Below are 17,624 nucleotides of genomic sequence, written 5' to 3'. Positions count from 1 at the left end.
GGCTGCCAGGCTAGCTGGGATGTGGAATACACACTTGGCACCCTGGCCAACCCCGTCAGTGTCCTGCTTCTCTCACACACCAATGACCCTCAGTAGGTATTACTTTCTCGTTTCAGAAACAGATTTAAAGGCAATAAATGGGTGGAGCAAAACAAAGAAAGGCTCTCAGAAATTGTATCAGTCCAATATAAGTCAAGGTAAAAATCCCACCACATTCATTACCACATGAATATCCATTCCACTACCATAAAAATGATACGGAAAACAGAATAATTTTTAAGAATTTTATTTTTAAACATAACAAATACTTGCTTCAAATTACAATATAGGCTTTCCGGTAAAAGGGAGGAAAAAAGTAGTCTGATGTGCCACATCTTGGGCAAACAAATTAAACTAAAACTGAGATGCGACATGCTAAGATAAGATAGCTGAGTTGTTTGCATCATAGGAAAAGGAAATATAAAAGTTAAAATATGACATTCTCAGAATCAACTTCTAAACAAAATATATGCCTCTGAAAAGCTGAAATAATTGTATTTGTTGTGTATTTATTAGAAATCTCCATAAATAGTACAATATTAAACTTTGTTCTAAATACTTTATTTAAGATAATTTATTTGTATTGTAAGACCTTTTTACATGCAAAACTTGGTTTTTGCCTTTTTCTGTTTCTGTTTTTGAGGCTCTGTGCTCTGGGATTATATGTGGCAGAACTCAGGGACCACGGTAGTACCAGGGATAAAGCTCAGATCAGGTATGTTCATAAAAAGAATCCTGCCTGCTGTACTATTTCTCTGGTTGTCTTTTTTGTTTGTTTGTTTATTTGTTTTAAATTAAATGACTACTTGTGTAATTTATAAAGTTCCACTTAATTTCAAAGGCAAATGTAAGTCAAGTAGTATATTAGCAAAGCTGCATAATTTCATTTGGGACTGTGTACAGGTTAAAGTTTCAAATCAAGTCTTTAATATTAATGCTCAATTTCATCAATAAAAGTTCTCAGATCTTTGTCAATTCTTTAAGCTTTTCCTTCTGAGTGACTGTCAGGCTTCAATTTCTATTTTACAAACAGAAAAACACAATATGCATTTATATATAAATCAGTAAGTTATATTTACACAATATTATAGTGTGTATTATAAATTAATAATTTCATGGAAAGGTGTCAAAATAAAATGTGAAAAGCACACACAGGTTTTTAGAAATGAAGACCAAAGATTATTTACTTAATTTCTTGGTTTGTCTCTAGGCAAAATAGAGTCTTGAGAGTTTTAAGAGGCCTCCTTCCCCCTATTCCTTTGCTTTCCAGGTGGAGCACAATATTTTGAAAGAAAATTACTATGCTAACTAGTTCAGAGCTCTTTCCTCAAAATACCCAAATTTTAAGCCATCCATCAAAGTACCAAAATCTCAACTCAGACAGAAATGTTTTTTAGCTAATATGTAGCCGTTAAATTTTGAGAAAAAATGTAGATCATAAAAGAATGAGAATTGGGTTTATTCTAATAAAATTAGGATTATCCCACTTCAATAATAATATTCATATAATAAAGGAAGAGTGATTGACTTTGCAGAGCATTCAACTATGTATGTGTGGATGACACATAGAAGTAACTCATCACGTTCATTCATGAATGAACAAAAGGCCTTGCCCTTACAACCAACCCCTTAGCCCCACCAGCTCTCTGAGTTTCTTGATTCAAGTATCCCTCTGAAATAAACACATTTCTCTGCCTTTGTCCCATACTCACTCCAATTGTTACCCCCTTCTAGGTTATTAATGAGGCTTTTATTACCCCTTTTCCCTAGACCTCACACACCAATTGTAAGCCCATTGTCATTTTGGTGCACAAAGGTCAACAACTTGAAAAGTAAATCACTGGTTTTCTTATGGTGCTTAGCACTGGTGATATATCGACATACCTAGACATTGAGACCCTACATTTATGTGAACTGTCATCAGAAGAACAAACAAGGATCCTCCTGTTAAACCAATTTATTGGGGGGGGGTCAAGAAGTAGTTTGCTTAAGTTCTCCCTCTTCAAGGACATTGTTATGAAGGAACAGCATTGAGAATTATCTGAATGGACACTGGCCCCAGGAAGTTGAGCAAACCATTTCAGACTTATTTTATTCCCCAAAGAAAGTTGGCCAAGAGTAAGATGCTAATGGTTTGAGATCACTTCTGAGTTAGCCCAGATTTTAATCAGTAAACTGGCAATGAAAGACTCATTTTCCCATTGTTCTAATTCCAAGTATATAGTTCTCCAGGTGGTTTAATTGTTCCACTTGATATCCATATCCAAGGACATCAAGACTTCTCCGCTTTCCATTCTCAGTCCCAAATGACATCAGGGATTTCATTCCCTAGTACAGAATGTTTTTTTTTTATATTTTATTTAAACACCTTGATTACATACATGATTGTGTTTGGGTTTCAGTCATGTAAAGAACACCACCCATCACCAGTGCAACTTTCCCATCACCAATGTCCCAAATCTCCCTCCTCCCTACCTGACTCCCGCCTGTACTCTAGACAGGCTTTCCATTTTTCTCATACATTCCCATTATTAGGACAGTTCAAAATGTAGTTATTTCTCTAACTAAACTCATCACTCTTTGTGGTGAGCTTCCTGAGGTGAGCTGTAACTTCCAGCTCTTTTCTCTTTTGTGTCTGAAAATTATTATTGCAAGAATGTTTTTCATTTTTCTTAAAACCCAGAGATGAGTGAGACCATTCTGCGTTTTTCTCTCTCTCTCTCTGACTTATTTCACTCAGCATAATAGATTCCGTGTACATCCATGTATAGGAAAATTTCATGACTTCATCTCTCCTGGGTACAGAATGTTAATGAAGCATTTAGTGTATGTTTTGGTACACATGAAAAATATTGGAGCCAAGGTCCAGTAGTAGGGGATTTGCCTTGCACACAGCTGACCTAGGAAGGACTACAGTTCAATCCCCTGGCATCCCATATGGTCCCCCTAGCCTGACAAGAGCTATTTCTGAGTGTATAGCCAGGTGTAACCCCTGAGCATCATCAGGTGTGGCCCAAAAACCAAAAGAAAAAATAAAACAGAAATCATATCCTTAATTTTTTCATCAAAAACAATTCAAATTTGAAAACAAATAAAATCTTACTGATAGCCAACCTTCCATTTTTCAGCTTTCCAAATCAGAATTTTTTTAGGCTATGTCTACCAGTTGACAGGACCAATATGATTTTACATGGGCACAATTTGGCAAACAAAAACTCCTCCTCATAACATAGTGCACTTGAAATTCATATAAAAAGAAAGCTGTCAGCAAGTGGAAACTGATTAAAATAAAGGGCATTTGTTCTTAACAGGGGAGGAAAATCAGTTTATAGCCATAAAAAGGAAACTGATTGGCAAGAACTTGTGTGAAAATGCCAAATAATAAAAATACACTTCGATGCTTTCTCTGTTTATATTCCACTTGATAATTTTATTTTGAACCTAAATATGCATTTCGCTCAGCATATCAACAAACACAGAACTTACCGAAAAATCTGGGTATGTTGAAAAAATATATTTGAAAGTATCCACTAAAAATAAGGTTTATTAAAAAAAATTATGTGACAGATAATTTCTTTTACCTTAACAAATGTTGATTAGGTAAAAAAAAAACTATCAAGATACTAGCTCCAATTTACAGATAGGACACTGACGAGGTATCTATCTATGAATAGAAAAATATCAGACAATGTTTAAGCTTGAGTGGGAGAAAGAGTAGAACAGCACCTACCTTGCACATAGCCTGGTTTCATCCATGGCCTGCGTTTCATCCCTGAAACCCATAATAATGCAGGATAAGTGATAGTGGATCTCTGTGTTGGTAAATGATTCCCTAGTCCCTCAGTAATAAAGATGCTCAGACTCAAAGTTAGAATGTAGAAAAGTTTACTGGAAAGTAAAAGAGAAAGAAAAGGAACTTCCATCATGAGGAGGAGCTTAGTTTAGGACTAGGTTAAGTATGGCTCATTTGGGGGGAGTTTTATAGGTAAACTGAGTCTGTGTTGACCTTAAAATGCGCTTTGTCTTACTTATTAAAAGATAAGAATGTTGGGGCCAGAGCGGTGACCCAAGCAGTAGGGTGTTTGCCTTGCACTTGCTAACCTAGGACGGACCATGGTTCAATCCCCAGCGTTCCATATGGTCCCCAAATCAGGAGCAATTTCTGAGCATAGCCAGGAGTAATCCCTGAGCGTAACCGTGTGTGCCCCCACCCCCAGAAAAGATAATGTTGCACAGAATGCAAGGATTCTACAGTGTATGGCTGGTCTGAATCTTTTGGATTTGCCCTACTTGCTTTAGACAAAGATCTTAAGTCTCTCTGTGAGCCTAATCTTTGAAGCAAAAGTTCTCTGGCCTTGGGAATTACAGTTTAAAAACGTAAGATGGGGGCAGTCAAAAATGTAACTGCTGGGGCCTGTGAGATAGCACAGCTGTAGGGCTTTTGCCTTGCATGCAGTCAATTTAGGACTGATGGTGGTTTGAATCCCGGCATCCCATATGGTCCCCATGTCTGCCAGGAGCAATTTCTGAGTGCAAAGCCAGGAGTAAACCCGGAGCACCGATGGGTGTGACCCAAAACCCAAAAGTAAAAAGCAGCTGCTCACAGCAGCTGGCAAGAAAAAAACTGAGGCTTCCTCTTTATATATATTTCCTTTATTTAAACATCTTGATTACAAATATGATTGTGATTAGGTTTCAGTCATGTAAAGAACACCCCCTTCACCAGTGAAACATTCCCATCACCAATGTCCCAAATCTCCCTCCATCCCACCCCACTCCCACCTAGACAGGCTTTCCAATTCTCTCATTCATTCACATGATTATGGTAGTTCTCAGTGTAGTTATTTCTATAACTGTGCTCACCAATCTTTGTGGTGAGCTTCATGAAGTGAGTTGGAAGTTCCAGCCCTCCTCTCATTGTCTCTGAGTATTGTTGCAAAAATGACTTTTGTTTTTCTTAAAACCATAGATGAGTGAGACTATTCTGCATCTCTCTCTCTCCCTCTGACTTATTTCACTCAACATGATAGATTCCATATACATCCATGCATAGGAAAATTTCATGACTTCATCTCTTTTGATGGCTGCATAATATTCCATTGTGTAGATGTACCACTGTTTCTTTAGCCATTCGTCTGTTAAAGGGCATCTTGGTTGTTTCCAGAGCCTGGCTATTGTGAATAGTGCTGCAATAAATATAGGTGTGAGGAAGGGGTTTTTGTATTGAATTCTTGTGTTTTTAGGGTATATCCCTAGGAGTGGAATAGCTGGGTCGAATGGGAGCTCAATTTCCAGATTTTGGAGGAACCTCCATATCGTTTTCCATAGAGGTTGGACTAAACGGCATTCCCACCAGCAGTGGATAAGAGTTCCTTTCTCTCCACATCCCCGCCAGCACTGATTGTTCTCATTCTTTGTGATGTGTGCCAATCTCTGTGGTGTGAGATGGTATTTCATCGTTGTTTTGATTTGCATCTCTCTGTTGATTAGTGATGAGGAGCATTTTTTATGTGCCTTTTGGCTATTTGTATTTCATTTTTATCAAAGTGTCTGTTCATTTCTTCTCCCCATTTTTTGATGGAATTAGATTTTTTTTCTTGTAAAGTTCTGTCAGTGCCTTGTATATTTTGGATATTAGCCCCTTATCTGATGGGTATTAGGTGAATAGTTTTTCCCACATAGTGGGTGGCTCTTGTATCCTGAGCACTATTTCTTTTGAGGTGCAGAAGCTTCTCAGCTTAATATAGTCCTATCTGTTGATCTCTTCTTTCACTTGTTTGGCAAGTGCAGTTTCCTCCTTGAAGATGCCTTTAGTCTCAATGTCATGGAGTGTTTTACCTACGTGTTGTTCTATATACCTTATGGTATCAGGTCTGATATCAAGGTCTTTAAACCATTTGGATTTTACCTTCGAACAAGAGGCTTCCTCTTTAAATATGATCCTGAGTCTTCCAGGAAAAAAATCTCTGTGTTCAGAGACAGGAATAAACCATGAGCACAGCATGATGTGGCCCCTAACTAAACAAAGCAAAAATAACAAAACAAAAGCTTATATATAATTGTGGCAAATCATTGTCTGAAATACAAATAAAAGTAAAGATTTTAACTCTAAAAGACCTGAGAGATGTTACATGAAAATGAAACTACCAGTATCATTATAAAAACTGAGTCAGAATATTAAAAAAAATAGTAGTATGGTGGGGGCCGGGCGGTGGCGCTGGAGGTAGAGGTAAGGTGCCTGCCTTGCCTGCGCTAGCCTAGGACGGACCCCGGTTCGATCCCCCGGCATCCCATATGGTCCCCCAAGAAGCCAGGAGCAACTTCTGAGCGCATAGCCAGGAGTAACCCCTGAGCGTCACAGGGTGTGGCCCAAAAAAAAACAAACAAAAAAAAATAGTAGTATGGTAATAATAACTATAAAAAGACATGAGGACTAGGAGTGTATTTCATGGTAGAACATTTGCCTAAATTAAGGGGGAATACAGTTGGGGAGAGAAAGGACCATTATGACAATGATAGTTGAAAATGATTACTATGGACAAGAACTGTGTGCTGAAAGAAAATAAAGTGATATTCGTGATACACCTTCAGTAACAATACCACAGACCATAGTGTCTAGACTCTAGAGGGAAGAGAGAAAGAGAGAGAAGAAAATATCTGCTGCAGAGTCAGGCAGGGGGCTACATAAAACCAAGAAACTTCTGTATCTTAAAGGAAGCAGCAACTAGGATATAAATATTTTCAACAAAATGGAAGAAACTACTCACCCAGTACCCATCTGATAAGGGGTTAATATTTAAGATATATAAGGCACCAGTAGAGTTTAACAAGAAATAAAACATCTAACCCCATCCAAAAATGGGAAGAAGACATGAACATACATTTCCTCAAAGAAGAAATACTGATAGCCAAAAGGCATATGAAAAAATGCTCCACATCATTAATCATCAGGGAGATGCAAATCAAAACAACAATAAGATATTATCTTATACCATAGAGACTGGCACGCATCAAAAAGAACATAAAAACCAATGCTGACATTAATGCAGGAAGAAAAGAAGTCTCATTCATTGCTGGTGGGAATGCTGACTGGTCCTGCCTTTTTGGAAAACAATATGGATATTCCTCAAAAACAACAACAACAACAAAAACTCTAGAAGTTGAGTTTCTATATAACCGTAGGAGCCCAAAAACATAAGGCAGAAATGTAACAAAGTGAAATAAAAACAGAGAGAGGAGAAAAAAGAAGAAAGAAAGTAGCCTTTTAATGCTTGCCTAATATTTTCTGGTGGGGAGAGAGGGAGAGAGAGAAAGAACAAAAGATTAAGAGGGGGTCCTGGAACTGCAGGGCCAAACTGCTATATTTCCTGGGAAGAAATGCCATTTTGTGTGTGTGTGTGTGTGTGTGTATGTGTGTGTGTGTGTGTGTGTGTGTGTGTGTGTGTGTGTGTGTGTGTGTGTGTAAGAGAGAGAGAGGTGCATCTAGCTGATGCTTATTAGGCCCACCTGGGGATTGGGGTGGGTCTGGACCCCCTGGGGCCCCAGGCTCTTCAGAACAAAGGCTCTTTCCCAGTTTATCACAAAACTATAAACTATGTTTATCACAGAACTATTTTCAATAATCAGAATCTGGAAAAAACACAAGTCCCTGAAAACAGATGAGTGGATAAAGAAACTTTGGTACATGTACACAATGGAATACTACACACCTGTTAAGAAAAATGAATTCATAAAATTTGCTTATACATGTATGGGTATGGAGAATATTATACTAAGCAAAATGAGGCAGAGATAGAAGGATAGATATAGAATAAATGCACTCATTTGTAGAATATTAAAAAATGATAATATGGCAATAATATTCAGAAACATAAGAGATGAGAGCCAGGAGGACCATGGTAGGACCATTATGACAATGGCAGTTAGAAATGATCACTTTAGACAGGAAGTGTGTACTGAGGAACTGTGTGCTGAAAAAAAGATAAATTGATATGCATGATGCATCTTCAGTAACAATATTGCAAACCAGTGTGTAAAAGGGAAAAAAAGGAAGAGAAAGGGAGAGAGAAAGAAAAAATATCTGCCACAGAGACAGGCAGCGAAGAGTAAAAGAGGGGAGGACCAGAAGGAAACTAAGGGCACTGGTGGCAGAAAATGTGTACTGATGAGGAGTGTTTTACACTAAATGATGAAAACTCAATCGTGAACAACTTTGTAACTGTGGAAAAGAACCAATTATGAACAGTATTGTAAACCCTGGTGTTTAAATAAAGTACTTTAAAAATAAAAAATTAAAATGTTAAATAAATAAGTTTAATGTGTACCTTTTTTATTTTTTTTTTGAGAAAATTCATTTCTCCTCTGAAAATAGCTGGTAAACTCCTGTTTATGGCCATTTCCAATTGCCCTGAGTGCAAATACAAGTGTCTTCTACAGTCTAAAAGTAGAAAATTCCTACTCAATACAATTTAGCACTTATTTTTGTCTTTGGGGAGAGTCAAAAAATATAAATGAATAAAATTAACTTTCTCAGTTCCCCAAATCATAGCAAATTTGGGACGATCCACTTTCAGAGTGCAGAGGAAACTTGTACTTTCTACTCCATTTTTAAAAAGGCATAAATGTGCAATTAGTTAAAATAATGTGCCTTTATATATAGGCCAACACTTATTTTCATATAGCTACATTATTTAACTAAATATACATGGAACAGCTGGGACTAAAACCCCATAAATACATATAGCAGATTGCAATGAAAACCTACAAGTAGTATTTAGTTACCTACAGATTTTAATTTTGGTGCATGCAACATTAATTGTGCTTTCTCGCTCCTAAAAGTGTCAACACCAAATTATGTTCTGGAAAATAGTTTAAATTTAAATTTAAATCCATTGTATTTTTCATTTCATTTTGAAGTTTAAATGTTATAGAACACCCCCTAACATCTCTCTATTCAACTTGACAAACTGGAAATTATAGAATTATGCATAAAGAAATGAATAGTCAACACTTATTGCTTAATATATGAGAATATATACATTAACTTATTTTCAGTGTATATTTTATTCCATTCTACTTAGAACATTTATTTTACTTTTCTCAACTCTTGGCCATATGCATTTCTTTGTATTTTTTATTTTTAATTGAAGTAATGTTGCATTACAGCACTAATATGCTAACTAATGAATCATCAAAAATACTCTATCCAAAATTTGCAGATTTTACAGTACAATGAGTCAAAAACATTCAATAACCTGTCCTGTGCATGATTTGTCAGTGGTAGAACCTAATCCAAAATTGAGCTCTCTGACTCAGAGTCTATGCTTGTAAAATAAAATTTACAAATAAAGATCATTCTTCAGAGAAAGTAAAAAAGGAGAGAAGGGAAGCAAAAAAGAAAAGAAACAAAGAAGATAGAGTGTGAAGATTTGGGAGAATAGAAAACCTTTAAAAGGGATAGCTAACTTTGCCTTTATAAGACAACGGAGAAATCTTTTTAAAATACTCTTAAGAATTAAAGAAAATCAAGAATAAAACGATTTATGAACTTTGACCCAAGGAAAAAAAATAAGAAAAAAAATGTAAGGAAAAGTTGTTTTCCAGAAAAAGGAAGCCTTTTAAAACAACAGAACCTTTTTTTTCCCTTTTGGAAGAAGGGAAGGAAGAGGCGGGGTTGATGTCACTTAAACCCACTATGACCTTGGTGGATGGAAGAAAACTATCTGCAGATTCCATCTGTCTGTGCCAACAGCTCTCTGGCTTTCCCTTCTCTATCCATCTGCCCAGCATCCTGAACCTTTCATACACTGCCCCTCCCGCTTGGACTTAAGAAGATGTCAAGGGACAGGACACCGGAAACCTAAAACACAAGCAGCGTGATGCATGGTCACTTGGCAGTAGTGTCTGTCTCTCACTTCATGCCAAGGAATGGAGGCTGCATTCCTGCCAGCAACCCAGACATTCAGGAAACAGACGATACAGCAGAAGCCAGGGGCACAGAAGCAGAAGGGATCTGTCCAGCAGAGGAGAAACCGTCCACACATTCATGTGGAAAGTACAAAAGATAGAAAGAGTAGATGATTGCCGGTGGCAGCAGCAGGATGTCTATGCTGACAGCAAGGCCGCACAACCTAGGAGTAATGTAGGCTGGCCTCTGTAATCTGAGGACAGAGTTGCCATATAATACTACATCACTGAGGGAAAACCTAGAAGGAGTAACACACACACACACACACACACACACACACACACACACGGGGTGGGGGGGAGAGAAAGAGAGAGACAGAGAGAGACAGAGAGACAGACAGAGAGAGAGACAGAGAGACAGACAGACAGAGAGAGAGACAGAGAGACAGACAGACAGAGAGAGAGAGAGAGAGAGAGAGAGAGAGAGAGATATGGAGGGCATTACAAGTCATTGTATTGTGCTGGTAATATAGGTCTATCAGAAACCTTCACAAAGGTGCCTGAGAGATGTGTGATTGATATGAAGAGTCCTAACATTTATTTTTCTTTCTTGCATTAAACTCCCTTGGGTAGATTCCTCTGGTGGTCAGAGAGTACAAACAAAGATCTTGACAAGCTATGTGATCCAATTTGAAAACTTGCACTTATAACAGTGAAGATGTTCTCACCCCAACATTGTAAAGTTCTGGGGGACATGAATCTTAACAACAATCCTGATATCACCTCCATTTTCCAGGAAAGTGAAAAATACAATAGGAAATATTTTCCTTAAGGAAAGTGAAAGTGATGGCAAGATAAATAATAAGAGGCAAAGTCAGAACTCTGCCCCTGATTTGCATGGCTTCAGAGCCCTTAATCACTTAAAACATCATGGCCTTAACAAAAAAAAAAAAGAGAGAGAGAGAGAGAGTAAGTTTTCCCTCTTCTCACGCACATCCCCAAGTGGTTCATCAATGTTTTTTTTTGTAAGTGTTCAACTCACTGGGATCTGACCTCAGCAGCAACATTTTTACAAGTCAAGAATATGAAAAAGATTTCTGAAGTACAGAGTTTACCTGGAGGAATGGAGATTGTACAGAAGACCTGCATGCCACTCCAAGCATAATATCTTATTATCACTAATAGTATTGCAACAGAAAGCATGAAACTACAGAATACAAACCAAGGTAGGAGTTGGTAGGTACCATTTTGGTGATTTCTCATAAACTTGGTGATAACAACATGGGTAGGCTCCATATTAGAACCTGCCTCCATACTAACAGACCCTTTGGTCAAATTCCCAAGCTTTGGTCAGACAAGCAAAAGCAGCATAAGCAGTGTCCAGAGATCAAATTAAAAATATGCTGTGGGTGACCCAGGATGGACCTCGGTTTGATCCCCAGCATCCCATATAGTCCCCCCAAGCCAGGAGCAATTTCTGAGCACATAGCCAGGAGTAACCCCTGAGCATCACGGGTGTGGCCAGAAAAAAAAAAAAAAGCCAGCTGGAATCAAACAACTGGTACATCAATCCAGACCCAGACACAGCTGCCTTCTAGTTGTGGGTAGAATTGGGGAACTGGTGTGTCAGACTAGCAGGAGCAGTGTAAGCAGTGGCCAGAGATTGCAGTCAAGGAGCTGAACCATGACACTTAAAAACAGTGCTATACATACAATATATATATACATATATATACATATATATATATAAACATATATATACAATGTGAAAACTACAAAGAACCCCACTACACTTTGTGACTGAAGATGCTAATTTTAAAGACCCAACCAATACCTGTCACCTACATAACATCTCTGATCAGGACTTTAGAGAAGAAATGTTATGATGTTCAAAGAACTTAAAGAAATGATGGAACGAACAGCCCAGAAGACTCAAGAGGATATGGGAATAGAAATGAGAAAACTTCAAACAAAAATATCAGGGCTGAAAAACACAGTAGATGAAATGAAAACCTCACTGAAAAGCCTCAGCTGAAGAGTTACAGCTGCTGAGAACAGAATCACCGATGTAGAAGGTGAGCTGATAACAACAGAAGAGGCTGGATAAACTCCACAAAGAGACAAATAAACAACAATAGAACTCTGGGATAAACTCAATAGAAACAACATAAGAATCACTGGGGACAGAGAAACCCATGAAGAAAACCCCAATGAAGAATCAACAGTCAAGGACATCATTGCTGAGAAATTTCCAAAATTAAAGAGAGGATGCAACTATATTTTGGATGCCCAAAAAGCACCAGCTAAAAGAGATCCAATGATACTATATTTAGAAAATCCTAAAGACTCTACCAAAAAGCTTCTAGAAACAATAGGTTTACATAGTAAACTGGCAGGCTACAATATCAACACTCAAAAAAATATATGGTGTTTTTATATACAAATAATGAAAGAGAAGAAAGAAAAATTACAAAAACAATCCCATTCATAGTTGTGCCTCAGAAAATCAAGTATCTTGGTGTCAATTTAACTAAAGAGGTGAAAGACCTTTACAAGAAAAACTATAAAGCATTGCTTCAAGAAATAAAGGAGAACATGAGACAATAGAAACTTCCATCATTAAAATGGCAATTCTTCTATGGATGCCTATGACATACATCAAAAAAGTGGATTTAAAAAACTCCTGAAATTCATTTGAACACTGAATGCCCATGAATAGCTAAAGCAATCCTTGGTAAAAAGAATATAGAAGGCATCAATTTCCCCAACTTTAAGTTGTACTATAAAGCAATAATAATTAAATCATTAAATCATTAAGTTAATAAGCATGGTTTTGGAACAAAGACAGACCCTCAGGTAAAGAGAGTAGACTTGAGTATTCTGAAACTGATCCTCAGGTATACAATTAATTAATCTTTGATAACAGGGCAACAAATACAAGCTGGAACAAGGAAAGCCTCTTCAACAAGCATGTTGGAAAAACTGGTCAATTACCGTATTTTCCGGCGTATAAGACGACTTTTGAAACAAAAAAAGTCAACCAAAAAATCGGGGTCGTCTTATACGCTGAGTATATCCCACAAAGTGTTTCAATATGCTGCTAAAAGAAAATTGTCTGAATATTGCCACAAAACGAATTTTCTAACTCGATCCTGCACCAATCACTGCCAGGCTGCTCTGTGGACCGCCTCTCTAACTCAGCCAATCCAAGCAGGCTTTTGATGCATGCAAATTAGACAATGTTCTGGACCGAATCTACACTGTCAAAAGCCTGCTCAGATTGGCCAGAGTCAGAGAGGAAGTCTATTACAGCAGAACCTTTGAAACTTTGCTTATTGTAATTGGCTCACTGTGGTACATGAGCACAGGAACACATGCAGCACAGGAACATTCTGTCTGATACAGCGAATATAGGCCTACACCTATGTTTTAACTGCAAAATTAGGGGGTCGTCTTATATGCCCGAAAATACGGTACATGAAAAAAGACGAACTCAGACCTCTCTTTAACGCAATGCACAAAGGTCAATTAAAAATGGGTTAAAAACCTTGATATAAAACCTACAACCATAAGGTATAAGAGGAAAACATAGGCAAAACATTCCATGACTTTGAGACTAATGATATCTTCAGGGAGGAAACACAATTTTCTAAACAAGCAGAAGTAGAGATAAATAAATGGAACTACATTAAGCAGAGAAGCTTCTGTACTTTAAAGGAAACAGAACTTGAATAAAAAGGCTGTTCATGGAATGGGAGAAACTGTTCACCAATACCTATCTGATAAAGGGCTAATATTTAAGATATATAAGAAATGAACAAGAAGAAAGCCTCTAACCCCATCAAAAAATGGGGGAAAATGAACAGACATTTCCTCAAAGAAGAAATACAGATTTCCAAAAGTCACATTAAAAAATTCTCCACATCACTAATCATCAGGGATATGGAAATAAAAACAACAAAGTATCATCTCACAGCACAGAAAATGGCACACATCACATAGAACAAGAACATCCAGTGCTGGTGTGGAAGGAGGGAGAAAGGGACGCTCATTTACTGTTGGTGGAAATGCCATCTAGTCCAGCCTTTCTGAAAAAACTACATATATATATATATATATATATATATATATATATATATATATATATATATATATATATATATATATATACCCTTAACAAAGTGTGAATTGAGCTTTTTGTGAACAACAAGTCCACTCCTAGGGATATACCCTAGAAACATAAAAACACAAGACAAAAATGCCCTCTGCACTCCGAAATTTATCGCAGCACTATTTATAATAGCCAGAATCTGATGAGAATCAGAATCAGATGACTAGTAAGGAAACTATTCAACGCAATACATCTATTCAATGCAATGCAACTTTAGGAAAAATAAAGTCATAAAATTTGCTTATACATAGATGGACGTGAGGATTATTATGCTGAATTAAATGAGTCAGTGGGAGAGTGATAGACTAATCTCATTCATCTTTGGGTTATAAGGAAAATAAAAGACAGTGTAGAGATGATATCCGGAGATAATAGAGATGAGGATAGAAGGACCAGACCATGGTAGGAAGCTTGCCACAAAGATCAGAGAGTGCATTTAGAGTAGAGAAAGGTCTTCTATGAAGGGGACATGCATGGCACCCTTCATTAGCAGTAGTGAAAACCATAATGTCAAAAATAAACAAACTGAGAGAGAGAGAGAGAGAGAGAGAGAGAGAGAGAGAGAGAGAAGTAAAATACCTACCTCAGAGCAGGTGGGGTTGTGAGGGAGGAGAAGGAGAGGATCTGGGAGTATGAGAGGGAAACTGTTGATGTTGGTAGCAGGACATGAGGTCTGGTAAAGGTTGTTATATATTGTATGACTGTAACTCAATCATGAACAATTTTATCTGTGGGAAAAATAACTAGTATGAATATTCTTGTAACCATGGTATTTAAATTTAAAATATCAGAGAAGTAGGCATATGGTACAGATATGCACAGCAGCCAACCCAGGTTTTATCACTATCATCACATTATCACCCAAGCATAGCTGGGTGCTGCCCTGTAGATCCCCGAGCATTACTGAAATGCTCTAAGAAGTCATCCTTTGCCCCACAGAAACTGAGCAACAGTGCATCTTGGGTTCTCATATTGAGCCACTGGCATGCTGGCTTAAAATTAATGGGAGTGTTTTCTAGGCCTCCTTAGCCTTGCGTGAAAGAGCATCCTCCCAATCAAAATAAAGTATATCATTAACAGTACTAATAACACCCTTCCAACCATAAGTCCTGAGATTTGCCTTCAGCCCACCTATAATAAGACCGGCACTTATGTAACCTTGAACTTACAACCTCTGGAACAAAAAAAAAAAAAGAAATAGTTCCAGTGCAACAGGAATAGAACAAAGAGCACTGGACAAGAGTTAAGAAGAAATGGGTTTTGGCTCTGCTTTTAATTTCCAGTTTCCCTAGGCATGTTTTCAAGTCAACCAAGTTTCAATTTTTGAATCTATGCAAAGAGCCCTCTCTATCAGCCCACATTTGATGATTAGATCAAAAGTCTGAGTTGCTAAATGCACTTTTTAAGAACCTCTATAGATATATTTACTCTGGCTTACATAGCCTCAACTGCTGAAATGAAAGTCAGTGTCTTCCCTTTCTTTCTCTTTCTCTTTCTCTTTCTCTTTCTCAAACAGCAAACATAGAGATGCTACCTTAAGCAACATTCTCCAAATGGGAGAAACAGCAGGATGAATCTGAACATGATGTCCACAATTGGGTGTAAGCCCAGTCTTAATTCAAAGACAGAACAGGAATTGCATTCTTGAAGCACAAAAAAAATGGAATAAACATTTCTTTAAGTACATAAGAATATAGTTCAAAATCTCAAGATTTCTACTAATATACCTTGCATTTTCTATGGTCAAATTTTGTCTACTGAAATCTTGAAAATCTGATAGTAACATGGAACTTCTCCCCAGATAAAGGTTTATACACACACACACACACACACACACACACACACACACACACACACACACACACACACACACACACCCACACTCCCAGAGTGTACATATGGTCATGCAGAGTAATATACTATTGCTTTTTTGCCATACATTTTTATTTATAATTTATACCAAATTTTGAGTGTAAAAGGCGTTTGAGTATAATCAGCATTATTTTTTGCTTAATCAACAATAAAACAAACTCAAACGCAAGTATTTAGTTAGCACTTGGTGTTATGTGGATCCTAAATAAACTTTTACAGTTTACAATCAAAGCAGCAATAGGTTCTCTGACAGGCAGCTCTGGCCCTGTTTGTTCCTCAGTCATCATTGTTTATCTTCTTCTTGGTTGGCATCTATTTCTTCTTTAGGAAATAGCTACACCACTTTTAAAAAACATTTGTCTAATTCATTTTCCTTAGTAGTAGTCATTTCAAAGGCGTGAGTGTGAGAATTGGGTTATAATCTGTGGGTTATAATCCTATAGCATCAATCTTCAACAGACCAAAAGTAACCCTACATTTAAATTATATTAATTTTTAGAAACTGTGAGATAGTTCTTTTTCAAATATTTTTTATTTAAACACCGTGGCTACAAGGTTATTTATAATGCAGGTTTGCTCCCACGGATAAAGTTGTCCATGATTTAATTACAGTCATACATGTATAACAACCTTCACCAGTGCACATTATTTGTCACCAATGTCAACAGTTTCCCTCTCACCGTCCCTGATGCCCTTTTCCCTCCCACCCAGTCTCTTCAACCTGCCTCTAGGGCAGGCATTTTACTTCTCTCTCTCTCTCTCTCTCTCTCTCTCTCTCTCTCTCTCTCTCTCTCTCTCTCTCTCTCTCTCTCTCTCTCAATACACAATTCTTAACAATTTGTAGTTTCTGTTGTGCACTCACTTTATAAACTCCCTTTATATATTGTCATATTGTCAGTCAATCTTGGTCATGTCTTTACTTATGGAATCCCAAATGTCCAAGAGACTGACAGAACATATCCTTTGCTTTTCCTTCCCTTCTTTCTCACCAGACTTTGAGCAGAACCTATGAGTGTGGGCTTATCACAACATATATCTTGGGTGGATGAATACAATATACTGTTATTTTTGATCAAGAAGCAAAGTGGGCACAGCATTCCATCCTTATGCTATTCTCTAAGCCATGCTTGTCCATACAAAGTGAAGGGTATTTTTAAATTTGTATAAAGGCACCATTGAGTTGCAGTGCTCTACTGAGGCCAGTTCATACCCACTGTCAAATTGAGACCTTCACATGTCTCCTCGTAGTGCATATTCAATGAGGATGACATCAGGAGTTTGAAATAAGCCACGTTTAAATTATTTGTACCAAAGAAATTAGCAAATCCTACAAAGAAATGCAGTCCCCAACACAAGAGCCAGGAATCTATTGTTGGAAATTTAGCACTGCAGCTGGGCTGAGACCCTGTGAGTTTTGTCCTATTTGATGAAAGATTTAGAAGATAAAAAGAAAAAGTACACAATTTCTAAGTGTATACTCCAATTTCCTCTCAACTTTCCCTAATGCTTTTAGGTCAAATCTTGAAATTCTGATCATTTTGAAATTAAGCAGATAAATTAAGCAGATAATCTTAAAATTAAGTAGAGATTGACCAATTAACAGATGCTAAAGAAACTATGCAGAAAAGCTGCTAGA

This window comes from Suncus etruscus, chromosome 16, assembly GCF_024139225.1.
Source record: "Suncus etruscus isolate mSunEtr1 chromosome 16, mSunEtr1.pri.cur, whole genome shotgun sequence".
Classification (NCBI taxonomy): domain Eukaryota; kingdom Metazoa; phylum Chordata; class Mammalia; order Eulipotyphla; family Soricidae; genus Suncus; species Suncus etruscus.
The sequence above is the reverse complement of the archived record's forward strand: the minus strand, read 5'-3'. Positions refer to the sequence as shown.